Here is a 19,986-nt window from a genome sequence, read left to right on the forward strand (position 1 = left end):
AAGGTCATTTTATTTAATAACAACAGACAGCTGAAAGACAGGAGGGAAGAAGCAGGGTAGAAAAATTGAGATTCCAATCACAGATACCTGATTATTACCTTTCTTCTACATTGTGTTACTGTGCTTTGACTGGTTTATACTTAAAAAAAAAAATTTTTTTTTTTTTTTTACATTTATTTATTTTTGAGAGAGAGAGACAGGGCACAAGTGGGGAGGGGCAGAGAGAGGAGACAGAATCTGAAGCAGGCTCCAGGCTCTGAGCTGTCAGCACAGAGCCTGATGCAGGGCTCGAACTCACACTGTGAGATCGTGACCTGAGCCGAAGTTGGACACACTCAACCGACTGAGTCACCTAGGTGCCCCAGCTGGCTTATACTTTTAAGGAAAGTTATTCTCACGGGATCTAGATACTCTAGAAGCAATTTATCAAATAAGTTAAGGTGCACCACCCCGGGCTTCCACCCTTTTGGGAGACTGGGAGAAGCGGTAACAAAATGCTTCTAAAAGAGCAACAGAAGTTGTCAGACTTAGGACCCCATACTCATAACCTGCCTCCCCATCTCCACAAGCCAATTAATGTATACAATGAGGTTGAAGAAAGTAGAAGGTACTTTCCAATTTGAGATTCTTGAGTTCTAAGAAATTCCTGAGGAAACAGAACTTTACAAATGTGAATGTGGTTACCTTATGGTACCAGGGTTTCATTTGAAGTCCACACCCTGATAATTCTTTCCCTTGATCTAACCAATCTGGAAAGTTGCACTCTCCTGTTTAGTCCCTTGGTTTACAAATTCCTTGAATCATTTAATACACTCTATCTATATTATTTAATCCTCATAATCACCTCATGAGGTAGATATATTACTCTCATTTTTATTTTATTTTATTTTTTTTTTTTTTCAAAGGGAAGCCACTGGAGGCTTTTTTTTTTTTTTTTTAAATGTTTATTTATTTTTGAGACAGAGAGAGACAGAGCATGAACGGGGGAGGGTCAGAGAGAGAGGGAGACACAGAATCTGAAACAGGCTCCAGGCTCTGAGCTGTCAGCACAGAGCCCGACGCTCACGGACCGCGAGATATGACCTGAGCCGAAGTCGGACGCTTAACCGACTGAGCCACCCAGGCGCCCCTTACTCTCATTTTTATAGCTGAGGTCAACTTGTATTATACAGACAGGAAAGGAATAACTTAAAAGTTCGGGGGCGCCTGGGTGGCGCAGTCGGTTAAGCGTCCGACTTCAGCCAGGTCACGATCTCGCGGTCCGTGAGTTCGAGCCCCGCGTCGGGCTCTGGGCTGATGGCTCAGAGCCTGGAGCCTGTTTCCGATTCTGTGTCTCCCTCTCTCTCTGCCCCTCCCCCGTTTGTGCTCTGTCCCTCTCTGTCCCAAAAAAAAAAAAAAAAAAATTCAAATAAATAAAAGTCTGAACAACCATCATCTAAACTTATCAATCCCTATCATATATGGTAGTATTTCATATAGCATTTTATAATTTATAAATGTTTGTCAGCTTTTTACTCTCATCCCTTTAAAGTAGGTAAAACAAACAAAATTCTTCCATTTTTTAGAAAAAAAATTCCAAAAATTTAGCTGGTATACTTAAGGCTAGAGATTTACTTACAAATTTGGACTATAATGAAGAACAGAAATGGGTGATGCAGAGATTTTTCTTTTAGATTGAATTTGTAATGAATGTAAATCTTGGAGACTAATGACATTTAAATTGTCAAAAAGGTGGTTTCCTTACTTCATTTTATTATTTTGATAATAGCAGAAATAAGGATTGATATTTTATTTTTTAAATTTTTTAATATTTTTTTTATTTTTAAGAGAGAGACAGAGCATGAGTGGCGGAGGGGCAGAGAGAGGAGACACAGAATCCAAAGCAGGCTCCAGGCTCCAGGCTCCGAGCCGTCAGTACAGAGCCCGACGCGGGGCTTGAACTCACGAACTGTGAGCTCGTGACCTGAGCCGAAGTCAGACGCTCAACCGACTGAGCCACCCAGGCGCCCCAAGGATTGATATTTTAAAACAAAACAAATAAAGCTAAAAACCTCAAAGAGGCACCAGCAAAATCTGGGTAATTGACTGAATGCTCCAGGTCAGGAAGATCCTTTGGATTTGTATAACATAAAGTAAGAAAACAATAAATGGAAATGAGTAAGACATTTAGAAACAGTTGTAATTTTAGGTCTTAAAAGTTTTTTATTTTTTAAGATGTTTTTGATTTATTTTTGAGAAAGGGGGTGGGGACAGAGAGAACGAGTAGGAAGGGGCAGAGAGGGAAGGGAACACAGAATCTGAAGTAGGCTCCAGGCTTTGAGGTGTCAGCACAGAGCCCAACAACGCAGGGCTCGAACCCACAAGCTGTGAGATGGTGACCTGAGCCAAAGTCAGATGCTTAACCAACTAAGCCACTCAGGCGCCCCTAAAAAAAAATTTTAGAGTAAGTTGGAAACTGTTTCCTCTTCTTTTAGTTTCTGGAAGACTTTGTGAAGGATTGGTATTATTTCTTCAACTTTTTAAAAATTAAAGTATAGTTGACAATGTTATATTAAAGAAACTTTTCTAGGTTACAGAGGTAGATAATAAAAGAACTGCGATTAAAACTTAGGTATGTGTGACTCTAAAACTTTTGTACTATCTCATAAGTCTCATCTGTCTACCAACTTCTTTCTTTTCTAGATATATAATCCTAGGAATTCTATATAGATGAAGTCCTGCTCCAAATAGTTTCACATTTAAATTTGGGGCAAAGAGGCAGAATGCTTTGTTAGGATCAAAAATCCCTGTTTTTGTACTTGCTGAATATCCTACTTAGAAGTTTATTAGCTACTAGTACCATTCAAAAATAAATGTGTTAAGGAATGAGGTTCTCAGCATTGACCTAAGACAAGCCTCTTTATCATCCTGCTTCCAAGTTTTCTCATACATTCTGGGAGAACAGGAAAGCATATATTAAGAAATGCTTCCAAAGAAGCAGCTGCCTCCTCTGGGAAGATTATATATATATAATCTGGGAAGATAAATTATATATATATATTTATTTAATTTTTTAAAATTATTTTTTAATGTTTATTTATTTTTGAGAGAGAGCAAAACGGAGTGCAAATGGAGAGGCAGAGAGAGGGAGACACAGAGTCCGAAGCAGGCTCCAGGCTCTGAGCTGTCAGCACAGGGCCCAACGTGGGACTCAAACTCACAAACCGTGAGATCATGACCTGAGCTGAAGTCAGATACCTAACCAACTGAGCCACCGAGGTACCCCTGGTAAGATCACTTTTAAATGTCTAGGAGTTGAAGATACAAGCTGTGTACCTGTGTTTCAATATTTATTTACCCAAAATTTCTCCTAATATTAACAACTTGGAAGTACTGTGTGTCAGGGACAAAGCTTTAAGATCTCTAAGGAAACTATTAAGGAAAACTACCACGCAAACACTGGTCATTATTATGCAGGTTAAGATTTTTCTGAGCTTTACTTTCATTGAAAGAAAACTGAACATAGAACTATGTGTGTCACCAACACTGTACAGAACATCTGGAGAACTAAAAAGCTAGGAAATAAAAAAGCTGTTCAGAAAGGCAGTCCAGAAAGAAGGAAATACTCCATGAAGGATGAAATAAATACTTAACAAAACAAGTAATTACTGTCATTAAAATCATACCAATTTGCTCCCTAGCAGAATAAACTTAAGATTTTAAATATCCAAAGCTCCTAATGACTCTAAAAAAAGGCCCGAGTCTCTTTAGTTGATAAAAGGATCTGTAATTTCCCTCTAAAAGATCTCAAGGGATTTCAAACACTCATTTCCTTTAAATCTACAGAATGAGGGCAAAGGTCCTTAGGCTCAGGGTAATGTCAAAAGTTCTTGGGGCCTGTTCCCTTCTTCCTCATCCATAGAACCATTATGTGTACAGGAGGAAAGAAGCTGTTTTTTTATCTTGCTCACTGCCTAAGTTTTAGCAAAGGCCAACTGGGCATTCTATTTCCTGACATAGAAGAGTAGAAAAAGGCTGATAGACAGGTAAAGGCGCAGTTTATAGTTGGTGCGTGTTAAAAAATTGAAATTTATCTTGACATTCCATGTGGATACACTATTAGACTTCCGGAATTGCTGTGAATGGGACCTGAAGGACTTCCAGCCTACTGGAAAAACAGGTGTCTACTATGAGACACTCCACACTGACCCAGTGAAGAAAGAAAGCTTCCACCAATCTAAACTGAGTATGTCCTAACAGTTTACATGGCTGCACAGAATGACTTTTTTCCGACTCCAAAGTTTGCGAATAGGAGAAGAGCAAGGAATGGGAATAGAATGAAGAAGACTCAGTTAAACAAAAATTTAAAATACAAGAGAAACTTATTTCTAACATATGCTTCTCTTTGCATAAATATGAATGTTAACAGGTAAAGGAAATGTCAAGGATGGCTCCTGAATTCAGATGCCAGGGGAACTAAAGCTTGAAACAATGACTCATAAGAACCAGAAGCAACACTTCCAATGAGGATAAAAGTCTCCTACGATAACTTAGCCATCTCTAAGTGTTCAATGCAACATTGTGAAAACCTCCCACTCTATTTAAAGACCTTCAAACAATCACCTTCTACTTTATTTGGTAATCTTAAATATATTCCAATAAAGAAGTGTCTTTTCTCCGGCTAGAAGAGTCAGAACGAATTCCCTATTGTTTAATCATTACGTATTTTTGTTTTGTTTTGTTTTTTGGTTTTAAAGTAAAAAATATGTTTACTGGAATGTTTTAGTTGTGGATGACATTACAACGTTTAGCTTTATTTTTATTAAATAAATTTTTAAAGTTATTTATTTTTAGAGAGAGGGAAAGCATGAACAGGGGAGGGGCAGAGAGAGACGGGGGGGGGGGGAAGGGGGGGTGAGAGACAGAATCCCAAGCAGGCTCTGCCCTGTCAGTGCAGAGCCTGATGTGGGGCTCAATCTCAGGAAACATGAGATCATGACCTGAGCTGAAACCAAAAGTTGGATGCTTAACCAATGGAGCCACCCAGGTGCCCCAACAACATTTAGCTTTTGTTACACCCATAAACATGTGGCAATTACAATTGCAATGGCAAAGCAATTGTAATGTGAGAAGAATCTTGAAAATATTGATGGAATGGCAATACATGTTTTTTAGCCTGATGATCTGGTACTCTACAGGGGCTTCTGGACCACCAGCCTGATCCTCATGTCAATGTGATAATGTAAGTCCTTATAATAACAGGATGAAATATTAATATCATGGTTTAATTACATATACAATCAACTGGCAAGTATCCAGTTTCAAACTAGATCCTTGAAACATGGCAAAATAGAGGCTGGTTATTTTTGCCTTAACCATAATTACTGAAAACTTCCCTTCTGTTAGAAGGGAAGAAGATAACTGGACATTCTCAGTGATCCAATTTGAAGTGATACTTGCCTCTTATTTTCTTGAAAAAGAAGTTTTGAAAGTTATATACATAGGTTTCATTTAAATTATGCAGCAATCTTTTATTATTGCTATTCAGATTTTGTTTAATGAAAATCTCTGTCACCAAATCAAGTATGATATTTCACGACTATAAGAATGATAATTAGGGGCATGTAGATGGCTCAGTCAGTTAAGCATCCGACTTCGGCTCAAGTCATGATCTCATGGTTCATGGGTTTGAGCTCCACATCGGGCTCTATGCTGACAGCTCAGAGCCTGGAGCCTGCTTCAGACTATCTCCCTCTCTCTTTGCCCCACCCCTGCTTGCACTCTGTCTCTCTCAAAAATAAATAAACATTAAAAAAATGATACTCATTAGCAAAAGGATAACAGCAACCAACGCCATGATGGCTTTTATTCTGCATCCACGCCATCACATTTGCCTTTGAAACTGTGTGGATATGCTGCTAAAAACAACTGCATTACCTGATAAGTTTTCTATATCACACAGAGGATGGAGAGAGGGATTAAATGATATAACAGGATTCTTTAATCTTTGTACTATTTTCTTGCATGACATCAATAACTTCAGCCACCTGATTCTGAATATACTTAATTGTATCACTTCTAGGTCTAAATCTTGGTTCAGATGGTCCCTTTAGAAAAAAGTACTCTTCTTCATCTGAATCCTCTTCCAAAAGATTTCTCCCTTCACTTTTCACGGAGCCGGTGACATCATCATCATTTAGGTGGCACTTGAACTTGGGAGGCATACTTTTTATTTTTATTTTACATTTATTTATTTTTGAGAGACAGAGTGAGACAGTACATGAGTGGCAGAGAGAGAAGGAGACACAGAATCTGAAGCAGGCTCCAGGCTCTGAGCAAGCTGTCAGTACAGAGCCTGGTGCAGGGCTCGAACTCTGCATTATGAATTATGAGACCACAACCTGAGCCGAAGTCAGACACTCAACCAACTGAGCCACCCAGGCGCCCCAAGAGGCATACTTTTTGCCCAAGAAGTACTTTTCTGTTTCCCAGAAAAAGTATTCACCACCTGAGCTCCTGGGGGTAGGCAGCACTGGGAGGGTGGGGGAAGGAGTGGGAAGTGCAGGAAGGAAGCGGGGCAGGGGGAGACAGTGGGCACAGACCTGGGGGCTGCTCCACCACAGCTGCACACATAATCATTAGAGTTTAAAAGAAACTAGAGACCAAGGTTGCTTAGAAGTAACTATCTATAATTCTATCTATAATTCTAATGAGACAGATTTTGGGGCAAGAATTCAGTTGCATAGCTACCTGGTAGCTATTTAATAGGAAGGCACACACTTGCCACACCACCCCAAATGTCAGATCTTGGTGGCACTGTAAGTGGCAGGAATGACAGACTGATGATCATCAGGTGTGCACATGGAGTTCCAAACCAAAGGTCTGCCTGTGCAGCAGAGTGGGCTACGGCACTCTTGGTACTCAGGCTCCATCCAAGAAAAGCAGTTGTACTGAAGTGAAAGCCCTGGACTCAAGTGCATCAGAGACTTCCAGGGTTGGAAGAGTTCTTTTGTTTTGTTTTGTTTTGTTTTAAACTTTTAATGTTTATTTATATTTGAGAGAGAGAGATTGAGAGAGAGAGAGAGAGAGAGAGAGAGAGAGAGAGAGAGAGAGAAGGGGCAAAGAAGGAGACACGGAATCCGAAGCAGGTTCCAGGCTCTGCGTTGTCAGCACAGAGCCCGACACGGGGCTTGAGATCATGACCTGAGTCAAAGTCAGACACTTAACCAACTGAGCCACCCAGGGACCCAGAGAGTTCTAAGTGCTGGTCCTCATTGTACTGACAGAAAAACAAAATAAATTATTTTAGTCCATGTTAAAAGTAATCAATTCGCTCTTCCAGGCAACAGTCTCTAGCTTACATTCATTGAATACCTACTATGTGCCAGACATTTGGGACACAGCAGTGAAGAAAATGGACGTGAAAGTTGCATGAAGTGTACAGTTTGATGGAAATGAATTATTATAAGTGTGCAATAACTGAATGGTAAGCAAAGAATGCTATGGAAGCATATACTGAGGGACCTTGCCCAGGTTGGAAGGTGATGGAAACTTCCCTTTAAGCTTAGACTTGAAAGAAGAGCAGGAGTTAACCAGGAGAAAGGGGTGGAAAAACAGGCACTCTGGCAGAGAAAACAGTAGATGTCAAGACCTTGACGCAGACTGGTGAGTGTGAGGAACTAACATTGCCCAGCACTGATAAAGCACAGAAACCAAGGTGGGGAGAGGCACAAGATGAAACTACAATAACACGGGGCACCTGAGTGGCTCAGTTGGTTAAGCGTCCAACTTCGGCTCAGGTCATGATCTTGCAGTTCGTGAGTTCGAGCCCTGCATCGGGCTCTGTGCCCATCACCATGTGGCAGCTAGAGGCCATCGCGCGTATCCCTGAGGTCCTTAGCAAGATGAAGCTGCAGCCCTTTGTCACAGAGGCCAGTGTGGAGAAGGCTCTGTGGCTCTCCCAGGTGTCCATGCTGGATTCTGCCTTCTCCAGCACTCTGTCAGGGGTGGAGGGCTTTACCAGCCAGGAGGACCAGGAGATGCTGAGTCGCACTGAGAAGCTTCTCAAGTGCTGCTTCACCATCGGCTCCCGGGAGTCAGAGCACAGCATCATCATCCAGGACTTCACCAAGCAGAAATACATGGAGCACGCCATCCACAAGGCCCTGCAGCTCATGTTCTGACGGGCGAAATCCAGCATCGTATGCAGGGCAAGGCCCTCTATCACCTCAAATGAGCCTTCGCGGCCTCGCGGACTTGCCTATACCTCTCGCACCGCCTGCACCATAACCATCGCTGTCCTCTGCCTCCCTATTGTCATCCTAAACTTCCCGTATGCTCTCCCCATCATAGAGGAGGCGTCCCCACCTGCTCTGGAAGAAGGAGCATCCCTTCCTCGCTGCCTCTGGGCGCCTGCCTCTAGTGCAGGTGCAGGAAATGTGCTTTTGGAGTTTGTTGAAATAATAAAGCCACGGTGTGTTTGGATGTCAAAAAAAAAAAAATAATAATAATAAAACAAGCCAGGTAGAGAAGGGTAACTGGCTGAAGGAGTACTAGGAATGGTGACCACAAAAGGAGAGAGGCATGAACAAGAATGCAGAAGTCAGTGAACTATAAGCAACTCTCCATCGTTTATAGGGTAGAGTGTTGAGTATGGCTTGTAGTGAGGGGAATGGTGAGATTAGGCTGAAAGGAATACGTATGGTTAGATGACTGAGGGCCATTAGGAATTTGTGCCTTATCTTACAAGCAATGTGTTCTTTTCTTCTTCTTCTTCTTTTTTTTTTTTACTTTTTATTTGAGAGAGAGAGTGCGAGCGAGGGAGAGGGGCAGAGAGAGAGAGAACCTTAAGCAGAATCCATGTTCAGCATGGACTGTGAGATCATGACCTGAGCCCAAATCAAGAGCTGGACACTCAACCAACTGAGCCACATAGGCACCCCACAAGCAATGTATTTATAGGTGTAGGGGAAAGTAGTAGAAAGCAAAGTTGAAAATTTGGGAGAGTGCTGGAAAAACTCATAGAGTAAGGTTCCAAGGGAAACAGGAAAATGGGGCAAAAGGTATAAGTGAAGGGATCAGTCTTAAACAGGAGGAAGGAAACTTCTTCCTCTAAGGCTAGAGAAAAGGAACTGAAGGTGGGTCTGAGTAAAGATAAATTATGGGTATGGGTATATGCTGGGCAAATCAGTATCCGTTAGCCCGATTTTCTCGCTTAGCCTTAGCTAAGAGCTAAGAAGGAAGAGGCCAAGTAATTTTCTAAGGGAGGTGGTGATGGTTGAGAATTACTGCTGAGAGAAGTGGAAAGGTGGTCCAGGAGAAGTGTAAGGCTGCAGAGTGGTTCTAAGGGTTCAGCTACAATCGGAACCATGAACTTAATAGTGGTGCCAATTTACAACACTGCATAATATTTTTCCTGAAGACTTTAATAAAAAGGATGTAGGAGCAGACAAAATAGATATTAGAGGGTTTATGAGGGCAGAAAAAGGAAAAGGACAATGAGTGAGGATATGGAGGGAAATGCCTGAAGTAACAGACCACAGGGTCTAGACTGAAGAAAGAAATCAAGAGAAAGAAGAAAAAGAGAAAGAGGGAGGGAGGGAGGGAATTGAGTGACTAAAATGAAGGAAACAGGCTTCTAGGTAAAGACAGCAGATTAAAAACAGGTATTAAGCCCTATTCCTTTTGAAAGCTCATTAAAGTGATAGGGAAGGGTTTTTGTTGTTATCCTCATCGTTTTTCTAAAGGGTATAAACTCCAAGGACAAAGATTAGGAGAAGAGAGGACATTAAAAAAAATTTTGGAAGCTGGAAAGCAGGATGGTGGTAGAAGATTTAGCACATTTAAGAAAGCTGAATCCTAGACCAGGCATAAGGAAAGCTAAGGAGCAACCTATTTGGACTGCAGAAGCCCAGAAATGATCAGGAATTGGTAGCACAGCTTTTACCCACATCGAAAGGAGATTGGAAGATTTTTCTCTGAAGTCTATATAGCCAGTCCAAAAGAAAAGGCTTAAGAATACCAACATGAGAGTTTCTTTACAAATAACCTATCTACATCACTTTATAGAAGTGAGAATTAAAAGTACAGAGGAGTAAGAAAAAAAAGTCTCAGTGCCTAGGCTGGACAAGATACCTTGGGAAAGTTTGTTGATTCTGATGTCCACAAGTCCCTCTCAACCCTTCCCACAAAATACTGCAAATTAGAGAAATACTTTAGGAAGTATAGTTGGTTAGTAGCACTGGGGATACTAATTTAGATAAACAGTACTTCAAGACTTTGCATATCTTTGGGAAAACAATCAAGGGCATAAACCTATTTCTCATCATCTGGAGTCCCAGAAACACAGATTTGGCCAAGCATGATCTTTGAGGTTTTGATTTAAGTCCTTGTCTTATCAGATATAAATGTCTAAACTTAAACAAGAGGAATGTGCAAACATTTTATCCCATTTTAAAAGAAATCCTTTAGAAGTTTGTTTTAATATTATCATTACACTTACAGTGAAAAACCTTCACTAGTACTCAAAAGAAAACAACATAACATTGGAGAAAAGCTACATGATTTTCTTATTAAATATTTGGCACAAACACCTTTTACGTATGAATTATTAAAAACACATGTCGTTTAGAAGTAAAACAGGAATTTTAGGGGGAGGGGCGCAGTGGTGGTGTCTTTAAAGGACAACTAAGCCAGTTTCATTCAGGGAAACTGAGGTTTAGAGAAATAAAGTGATTTGCTCAAGGTCATATAGCTGGTTTGTCTCAAAACTAAATTCCAAAATCTCTGGACTTTAATTTCGAGTACATGCTCTTTCTACCAGCAACATTCTTTTCCACCACATGTAATGCCTCTGTATCACTAATGCATCAGTTTGACATGTAGGAAAGGTGTTGTGCTTTCTTCAAATCTACTGAGGTTGTAGAATCTGGGCCCACTGGAGCGAAGTTAGTACTGTCTGGTGACGGAACAGCTTGCTGGGGAGACTGCCTCTGTACCTGCCTATAGGGATAGCAGGACTCCTACTCCAGCAAATGTCTTATACTATTTCCCTTTCTAGGACCAAACATGCCTGAGGTCCTCAAAACAGAACACTCTCTTTGCAATCAAGGAAACACTTCATCTTTTCTCAGAAAGGGAGAAAACAAAGGAGATGTACATTCTATCATCATCTCTTTCTCCTACAAGCAGTATGAAAAGTTAGAAAACTTTAAAACAAGAGGTTTCCGGCTCTCCTATATAAACAAAGTCCTTTTCCAAGATAACTTTGGTGTTTGTCCAATAGGACCTAGCCCCAATCTTTGGAAATTCAGTTAAAAAAAAAAAAAGATAGGAAGTATCATATTCTCATATTCAAAAGTGCTTGAAAATCTGAATTTAATTAGTTTTTACCCACCATCTCACTTAGGCCAGGAGGAGCACAATACCCCTGAGAGTCATAGGAATGGGGGCAAGAACATTTTTACTGCTCATTTATCCAGCCAGCTGCCCTATTACAACTATAAACCAAAGATCCTTAATCATTGGAGTGTAATTACAAGTTAGAAGAATGGAGGGGGAAAAAAATCTGCCAACAACCAAAAATATAATCTAGTTCTAAGAAACTGGTGTTAATGGTGTTAATGACACCAGTGCTGACCCAAGGTCCCAAACTCAGCAGCTGTGAGGGAAAAATACATCACCATCTGCTTTCATTTTCACCTTACCTCTGGCTATTTCCTTCTTCTTTGCTCCCATCATGCCCAAACCTTGCTCTCTTTGGCAGAGACCACTAGGACGAGGCATTTACTAACAGTCCCCCATATGGAGCCATCAGCTAGTTCCCAGGGAGGTTAAAGAGAAAGCAGGAGACAGTCTCCACCCTCTAGTTGTAATTAAGAAACGTATGACTAGCTGCTAAGAATTTAATGTCTAAGCTTGCCAACTCTAATATACAGGAAAGCATAAATATCAGTACTTGATGGATGCATAAATGAGCTAGGTCCTTTGTTTTACATAATAGATAATCACAATTGATCTTTCTGCATTCCAAAGGAAACAATCCCTTTATTCTTTGGAGTCTTGTGAATTTAGCAGTGCAACACTGCTTAACTTTCTAGGTCTTTTACCTTAAATCTCTCTTGCATACTGCTGTCATGTTATCTTTCCAGAATCCTGAATTTGAATCATTTCCCTTCTCAAAAAATCTTTAATAATTCCCCAGTATTCAAGGCCCTCTGTTATTGTACCAACTTAACTTTCCAGCCTTATCTCCTAATATTCTCCAACAGGGACCCTCAATTTGGGCCAAACTGTCCCTAAACAAATCTTGCATACCCTGTCTCCAAGTATTTGTTCACAGCCTTCTTTGTATGCGGGATCCAGCTTATGTCCTTTTCCATACCTGATCTGTATCCATCCTTCAAGGCCAAATTATTCTCTTACATTGTCCTGACCACCTCAGTCCTTAGAGACTGCTACCTTCTCTAAATTCTTAGAACACTGTTGGCCATAATTGTTCAGTATCTGATACTGTTTGCTACTGTTTGTTAGCCTTTTATATGCATAGTCTTATCTTCCACTGAGGCAAATAAATTCTTTCAGATGGTCTCCTGCCTCAGGGATACCCTTAAATACCAAAATAGTGGTTTGACCAGAGAAGGAAACTTCATAAACATTTGTCAGTTGAACAATGTGTTCCTGAAAAATAGAAAGGATGAGTAAATGGAGAAGGTCCAGCTCTGTCCCTAATTAGATAAATGATATGGAACAAATCCTTCTTCCTCTGGCTTTTAGCATCATTATCTGAAATACAGGTGACTGGACTAAATGACATTCTAGCTGCTACAGTCTATGATAGGATCTTACAAATAAGTTCATATTTTCAGAGCATTGAAAGATATTACTTAATTGTATCTTATGGTGAACTTTTCTAAGATACAAGGAACCCCCCGTTTCCTAAAATTTCATTTTGATACATGGACTCAAAAAAATTCATAACAAAACCCTTCTTTTTTATATAAAGAATTCCAAATTCAGTCAGCTATATCCTAAGAAACAAGCTGTGTTACAAGGTACCATCATAGCTACTCTGTAGAGAAAAAAAAGAGTTCCAGTGGGGCTGGCAAACTACAGCCTGCCAGTTGGATGGCCCTGATGTTTGTTTTTGTAGATAAAGTTTTATTGGAACATTGCCATGCTTATTTGTTATATCTTAGGATGCTTTGTGCTAAAACAGCAGAGTTGAATAAACGCAACACCATATGGTCTGCAAAGTCTAAAATATTTACTATTTGCCCTCTACAGAAAAAGTCTGCCAATCCTTGTTTTATACCTCAACATTCATCAGAAAATACCAAAGCCCTTGATTACAGAAACTTAAATCACAGTTGGTCACTGGGTGATTTCCCATTCAATTAAGAAATATTTATTGGGATTTCTTTCTTTTTTAAAATGTTTATTTCTTATTTTGAGAGAGAGAGAGAGAGAGAGGGAGAGAGAGAACAAGCAAGCAGGGGAGTTGCAGAGAGAGGGAGAGAGAGGGATCCTAAGGAGACTCTGTGCTATCAGTGCAGAGCCCAATGTGGGGCTGGAACCTATGAACTGTGAGATCATGACCTGAGGCAGAACCAAGAGTCAGACACTTAACTGACTGAACCACCCAGGAGCCCCTGGAATTTCTTATTTCTAACTAAATCTTCATTCAATTTCCTCATCTGTAAAATGGCATATAATAACGTCCACTTCATAGGGTTATTGTAAAGATTACATAAAGCCTTTAACACAATGCCTGACATAAAATCTGAAAAATGACAGCAGCTATTATCATTATCACCACCACCACTACCACCATCTTCTTTCCCGATGTCCTAGGAAAGAAAAGCAGGCTCTCTCTGATGGCCATGACCAACAGTGAAAGGAGAGAACTCTAGCCTCCCTTAGACTTCTTGACTTCATACTTGGGGAAGAGCTTTATTTTGATAGTACTCAGATTAACCACAAGAAGACAGGGAATGTTCTTTTGATACAAAATGGCAGTTGACTCCACAAGTCCTCTGACATCAGATATATCTAGAACTCAATATCTTTGTCAGAGTGTATCAAGAAAATAAATCCGATTTTAATTTATGAATACCTCTCTTGATAAATTAGAGCTTGCCTGCAGCCCCAAACTTAAGCAACAACACTGTAAGACAATGTGAAATTAAATGATGCCACTGACTTATCACTACCTCCTAAATCAACCATCTATTCAAATTTGGTAACAAATTTTCTCACTTCTGAGAACTATAATTTTTTAAAAATATGTTTATTTTTGAGAGAGACAGAGAGAGCGAGCTGGGGAGGGGCAGAGAGAGGGGGACAGAGGATCCAAAGTGGGCTTTGTGCTGACAGCAGCATTCCCAATGTGGGGCTTGAACTCATGAACTGTGAGATCATGACCTGAGCCAAAGTTGGATGCTCAACTGAGTCACCCAGGTGCCCCGAGAATTGTAATTTTTAAAAAGCCTAAGAGCCTATACAGTTTTTTCTAAGTCAATCCAACAAGTGAATGGTGGGTGCCTACTTTTTTCTTTTTTATAGTGTTGGTCATACCTCTCTAATATGCATAATAGTTGTCTGAGGAAACAAGTAGGTTTTATGTTTTTTTTTGGGGGGGGGAATCCTTCAAAATGCTGAATAATGAAATGTAAATAATTCTTTGGTGGGAAAAAACAGATGATTTAAAATCAAGTGCCAATATCAATTGATAAATAATGGATATCTAAAATGTGATATATATCCATACAACAGAATACTGGTCAACAATAAAAAGGAATGAAGTACTGACATAAGCTGTAAGACAAGTAAACCCTGGAGACACTATGCTAAGTGTAAGAAGCCAGCCGTAAAAGGCCACATAAGATATGATTATATTTATGTGAAATGTCCAGAACAGGCAAATACATAGAGATATAAAGTAGATTAGTTTTGGTTGTCTAGGGTGGGAGGGGAGGATTAGAGAAAAATAAGGAATCACTTAATGGGTATTGGGTTTCCTACTGGGGTAGTAAAAATGCTGTAAAAATTGATTGTGGTGATGGTTGTACAACTCTGTGACTATATTAAAAACCACTGAATTATTCACTTTAAATGGGTGAATTGTATGTTGCATATTTATAGCTCAAAAAAACTGTTGTATTTTATTTTTTATTTATGTATTTTTTTTAATGTTTATTTTTGAGAGTGGGGGAGGGGCAGAAAGAGAGGGAGACAGGATCTGAAGCAGGCTCTGTGCTGACAGCAGAGAGCCTGGTGCAGGGCTCGAACTCATGAACCGTGAGATCATGGCCTGAGCTAAAGTCGGATGCGTAACCAACTGAGTCACCTAGGCAGGCCAAAGCTGTTATATCTTAAAAAAGAAAAATCACACCTTAGCTTATATGTTACATGTCAAATTTATTCAATAAAAATAAAAAAAAATAAATTTTTAAAAGGAAAAATCAAATGCTAGGACTTCCATCTTCCATCTAAGATTTATAGAGCTGGAGAGTTGCTCTCATCCTAACAAGAAAAAATTGAATAATCCACGAAATTGTAACTTTTCTTGAACTCATCACAGGCAGAACTCTAAGCAGCCAGAACTCTAAGGAAAGACAAAAGCCTCCAAGGAGAGAGGAAACATCAATGTCAGCTCACCTATAGTACAGCATAAAAGTTATAGGGCTGCCATGTAAGTGGGTAAGAAGGATTTAGCGAAATTCTCAATAAATTTCTACAGGTTGAATGTGAGCTAGCATAAGAGGATATCATCCCAGGAATCACAGACACATAAGGTATTTGCACCTATTTTTCTCAAATACACAAAACTGTATACTGCAAAAAGTAAATTTTACTGCATATTGAATGATGCCTCAATGAAATGAACTTAAAAAAAAAAAAAAATCAAGTGGAGTGCCTGGGTGGCTCAGTCGGTTAAGCATCCGACTTCGGCTCAGGTCATGATCTCACAGTTTGTGAGTTCGAGCCCCATGTCAGACTCTGTGCTGACACCTCAGAGCCTGGAACCTGCTACAGATTCTGTGTCTCCTTCTCTCTCTGCCCCTTCCCCACTCATTCTCTGTCTCTCTGTCTCAAAAATAAACACTAAAAAATAAATAAAATAAAAAAATCAAGAGCCAAGTAATTAGAAACAACCTCAATGCCCAACACTGGATATGGTTAGATAAATGATGGTATATATTCATATGACAGATAATTATATAGCTCTTGAAAACCATGTTAAAAAACTAAGAAGACTGTGTGATAGGATAATGGGCCCTCAAAGATGTCCACTTGGGAACCTGTGAAAGTATTACCTTACATGGCAAAAGGGACTCTGCAGGTGCAATTAAGGTTCTTGAGATGGGTAGATTATCCTGGTGGGTCCAATGTAATTACAAGGGTCTTTATGAGAAGGAGACAAATAGTTGACGAAGTACTTTTTTTTTTTTAAATTATTTATTTATTTATTTATTTATTTATTTATTTATTTATAATGTTTATTTATTTATTTTTGAGACAGAGAGAGACACAGCATGAGCAGGGAAAGGGCAGAGAGAGAGGGAGACACAGAATGTGAAGCAGGCTCCAGGCTCTGAGCTGTCAGCATAGAGCCCGATGAGGGGCTCGAACTCACGAACTGTGAGATCATGACCTGAGCCGAAGTCAGATGCTTAACCAACTGAGCCACCCAGGCGCCCCGACGAAGTACTTTTTAACTGATGTGCTATTTATTTAAGATTTTATTTTTAAGTAATCGCTATACCCTAACATCGAGCTTGAACCAACAATCTCAAGATCAAGAGTTGCATGCTCTACTGACTGAGCCAGCCTGGTGCCCCTAATATGTCATTTAATTCTCCAGAATCACTTGGCCCAGAGGGTCAAATGCCAGCCATATCATTGGGTCTGACTGCAACACCACAAATCTAGCGGGCTGCCATTTGAATACTCTAGGGTATATTTGCCTCTGTAAACAGGTCTACAATGCTTTTTTTGTTTTGTTTTGTTTGTTTTTTTTATGTCTACAATGTTAGACAGATGCTGCCTACACTAGCTGGGGCCCTCTCCTTGTGATATGGACATGGCCTGCAGCCCCTGAAAAATGAGAATCAGAGCTCCAAGCAGCAATTTCTAGTGTTTGGTCTACTTTCATTATGCTTCCACTTACTCCTGGGGTGCTGGAAAATTCCTTTAGACTCTGACAGACCAAATGATTGTCTCTTTATCAAATATTTATAGAGAAAAGAGCAATACTATTAGGCCACAAACTAGTAAGCCAAACAGGAATAGGTTTTCAGCATTACATTACAATCAAACAACAAGCTTTTTAAAAATGCCCGTTCTATGCCAGACCAATTAAAGAAGAATCACTAGCAGTGGGGCTCAGCCATCAGCATTTAGAAAATACTCCCCACAGTTGAGAACTATTGGTCTTATGAAAAGGGTAGACAAGAAATCAATGCTTACAGCAGTGAAGCTGGAAAAACTCTGATTGAATGGGCATATATTTTTTGGTACATGCTCAGTCAGGAGTTTTAAGAGGCATACATGTCATTAGTTAACATTCAACATAGTTTTTATTTTCTTTTAAAAGTTTGTTTGTTTATTTAGAAAGTGAGCGCACACACGTGCACAAGTCAGGAAGGCACTGAGAGAGGGAGAGAGAGAGAATCCCAAGTAGGCTCCACACCACCAGTGCAGAGCCCGATGCAGGGCTTGAACCCACAAGCCGCGAGATCATGACCTGAGCAGAAGTCAGACACTTAACTGACTGAGCCACCCAGGTACCCTGCATCATAGTTTTTATACATGCATACGTCAATGCATAGGGCTTGCTTCCTGAGAAAGAAAACAATTTAATCATCCAGGCAGTTTAATTCTACAACTGCAAAAAGGATCACCCCGAGAGTGAGAAAGTTTGCTTTATCAGGCAGTAGCAAACCATGGGGAAAACGATTATTCTGTGTTCAGGGCTGAATTCTTAAGAAGTGAGATGAGACAGTATTTGGGGTGCAAGATACTTATTAGGGATCAATACCCATGAAGGGAAGAGGAGGAAGCAAGACTGGGCAGAGGAAAAACTGAACCAAGATGCAGGTTGTACAAAGCCTCAGCCAACACAGCAGGGAGTTGTGAAGTACTTCCTGTCAGAGTGACCAGGCCTTTATATCCATCCCTCATTTACTCTTGCTGCCCCAGCAAGGGTATGACCTCAATGTGGCTCTTTACAGATGAGGTAGATCCTGAAGTCTGTGATGACTAGAGGCTGTCTGCTAATTACACTTCCTATAGATGAGCAGCAAGTCCTTCCTTGAAGGGGGACCTAGACATTTTACCTGTATGTCTATCATATGGCACTGTAACAATGAACACTGTGGGTCAAGAGGTGGTTCCTTTTCTTAAGAATCCATTCTAACCTAGGCCTCTCTCCCTGGAAGCACAAAAAAGAAAAATTATGAGGCTATTTGTTGCCAATGTTTAAACAACAAAAACCCTTGAAGTTTAGTAAGACCATAGGATGACTGCCCATTTCCTTGATGTTTTGGATTGAGCTGATGATTTGTCCAAGATCTTAGCAAAGGCATTCAGCTAAGACAGGATACATACCATATACATAGCCACATGACTTTCCCTACTTCCAGGATATGTGGGGAGCAAACTGAGGCTGAAAGGAAAGGAACTGTGCCATATAAGCACATTTCCCCGCTTTGAGATGTCTTTCCACTTCATTATTTCTTAAAAACAAAGCCTAGAGATTTAGAATTTTATTGGTCATCTATGTTATATAACAAATTACTTCAAGCTCAGAGGCTTAAAAAAACAAACTATTATCTCACAGTTTTTGGAATCCAGGAGTGGGTTAGTGGTTCTGACTCAGGTTCTCTCATGAGGTTGCAGTCAAACTGCTGGCCAAGAGCTGCAGTCATCTCGAGGCTGACTGGAGGAGAATCTGCTTTCGACATGGCTGTTGACAAGTCTCAGAGTATCTCTTCCAAGCTCACTAACGTGGTTGCTGGCAGACCTTAGTTCCTCATGACATGGACTTCTCCATAGCCTGCCTGAATGTCCTTATGACATGGCAGCTAGTTGTCAAGAACTTTTTTTATCCCCCAAGAAGGGCCCATAGGTGCCGTATCTATAAGTTCTTTCATGTTTGAGAATGTCTTCCTATTGCTTTTAAATATAAAAGATATCTTTATTGTTTACAATATTCTCAAGTTCCACTTTCTTTCCCTGAGAACTCTGCACATATGGTTCCTCTGGTATTTAATGTTGTGATGAACTTGGAAGTAAGCTTAATTTTTCTCTCATGTAAGTGATAAGCTTTTTGTCTTTGATACTTGAAGAATTTTTTCTTTATCCCTAAAGTTTAACAGGTTTACTAGGATACATCTGGCCAAATTTTCTTAGAACACACTACACTCTTAAAATTTGCAGATTCCTTTTTTTTTTTTTTTTTTTTTGAGACAGACATAGACAGCACAAGCAGGGAGAGGGGCAGAGAGAGAGAGGGAGAATCCCAAGTAGACTCCATGCAGTCAATGCAGAGCCTAATGTGGGGCTCAAACTTACGAAACCGTGAGATCATGACCTGAGCCAAAATCAAGAGTCAGATGCTTAACTGACTGAGCCACACAGGCACCCTAAATTTGCAGATTAAGATTTGTAAATTTTTACTTGATTCAAGAAATTTTATTATATTTTATCTTGTTTTTAATTAAAAAATTGAAATTATGTATGAACATAAAGAGGTAAGCAGTTTCTCAAGGCTTACAAGGAAAAATTTCAGTCCTCTATTCCTTCTTCTACCCCATTTTCTATTCCCCAGAAGCACCCACTTTCAATTCTTTTAGTGGATCCATTTAGTATTTATATCTGTATTTCTAATAACATTTTAATATTGAGATTTCTTAAAAACATTTTTTTAATCTTTACTATTTAAAAAAAATTTTTTTTAAACGTTTATTTATTTTTGAGACAGAGACAGAGCATGAACGGGGGAGG

General features: G+C 39.9%; 1 protein-coding gene and 1 pseudogene across 2 annotated transcripts in view; both read right to left on the minus strand.

Moving 5' to 3' along the window:
- The window catches only part of EIF2B3 (eukaryotic translation initiation factor 2B subunit gamma), a 123,448-nt gene that overhangs the window by 43,885 nt on the left and 59,577 nt on the right, over nucleotides 1-19,986 (minus strand). The window lies entirely within an intron of this gene.
- Nucleotides 436-6,247, minus strand: LOC115521334 (annotated as a pseudogene).

The sequence above is a fragment of the Lynx canadensis genome, chromosome C1, assembly GCF_007474595.2.
Source record: "Lynx canadensis isolate LIC74 chromosome C1, mLynCan4.pri.v2, whole genome shotgun sequence".
Taxonomy (NCBI): Eukaryota; Metazoa; Chordata; class Mammalia; order Carnivora; family Felidae; genus Lynx; species Lynx canadensis.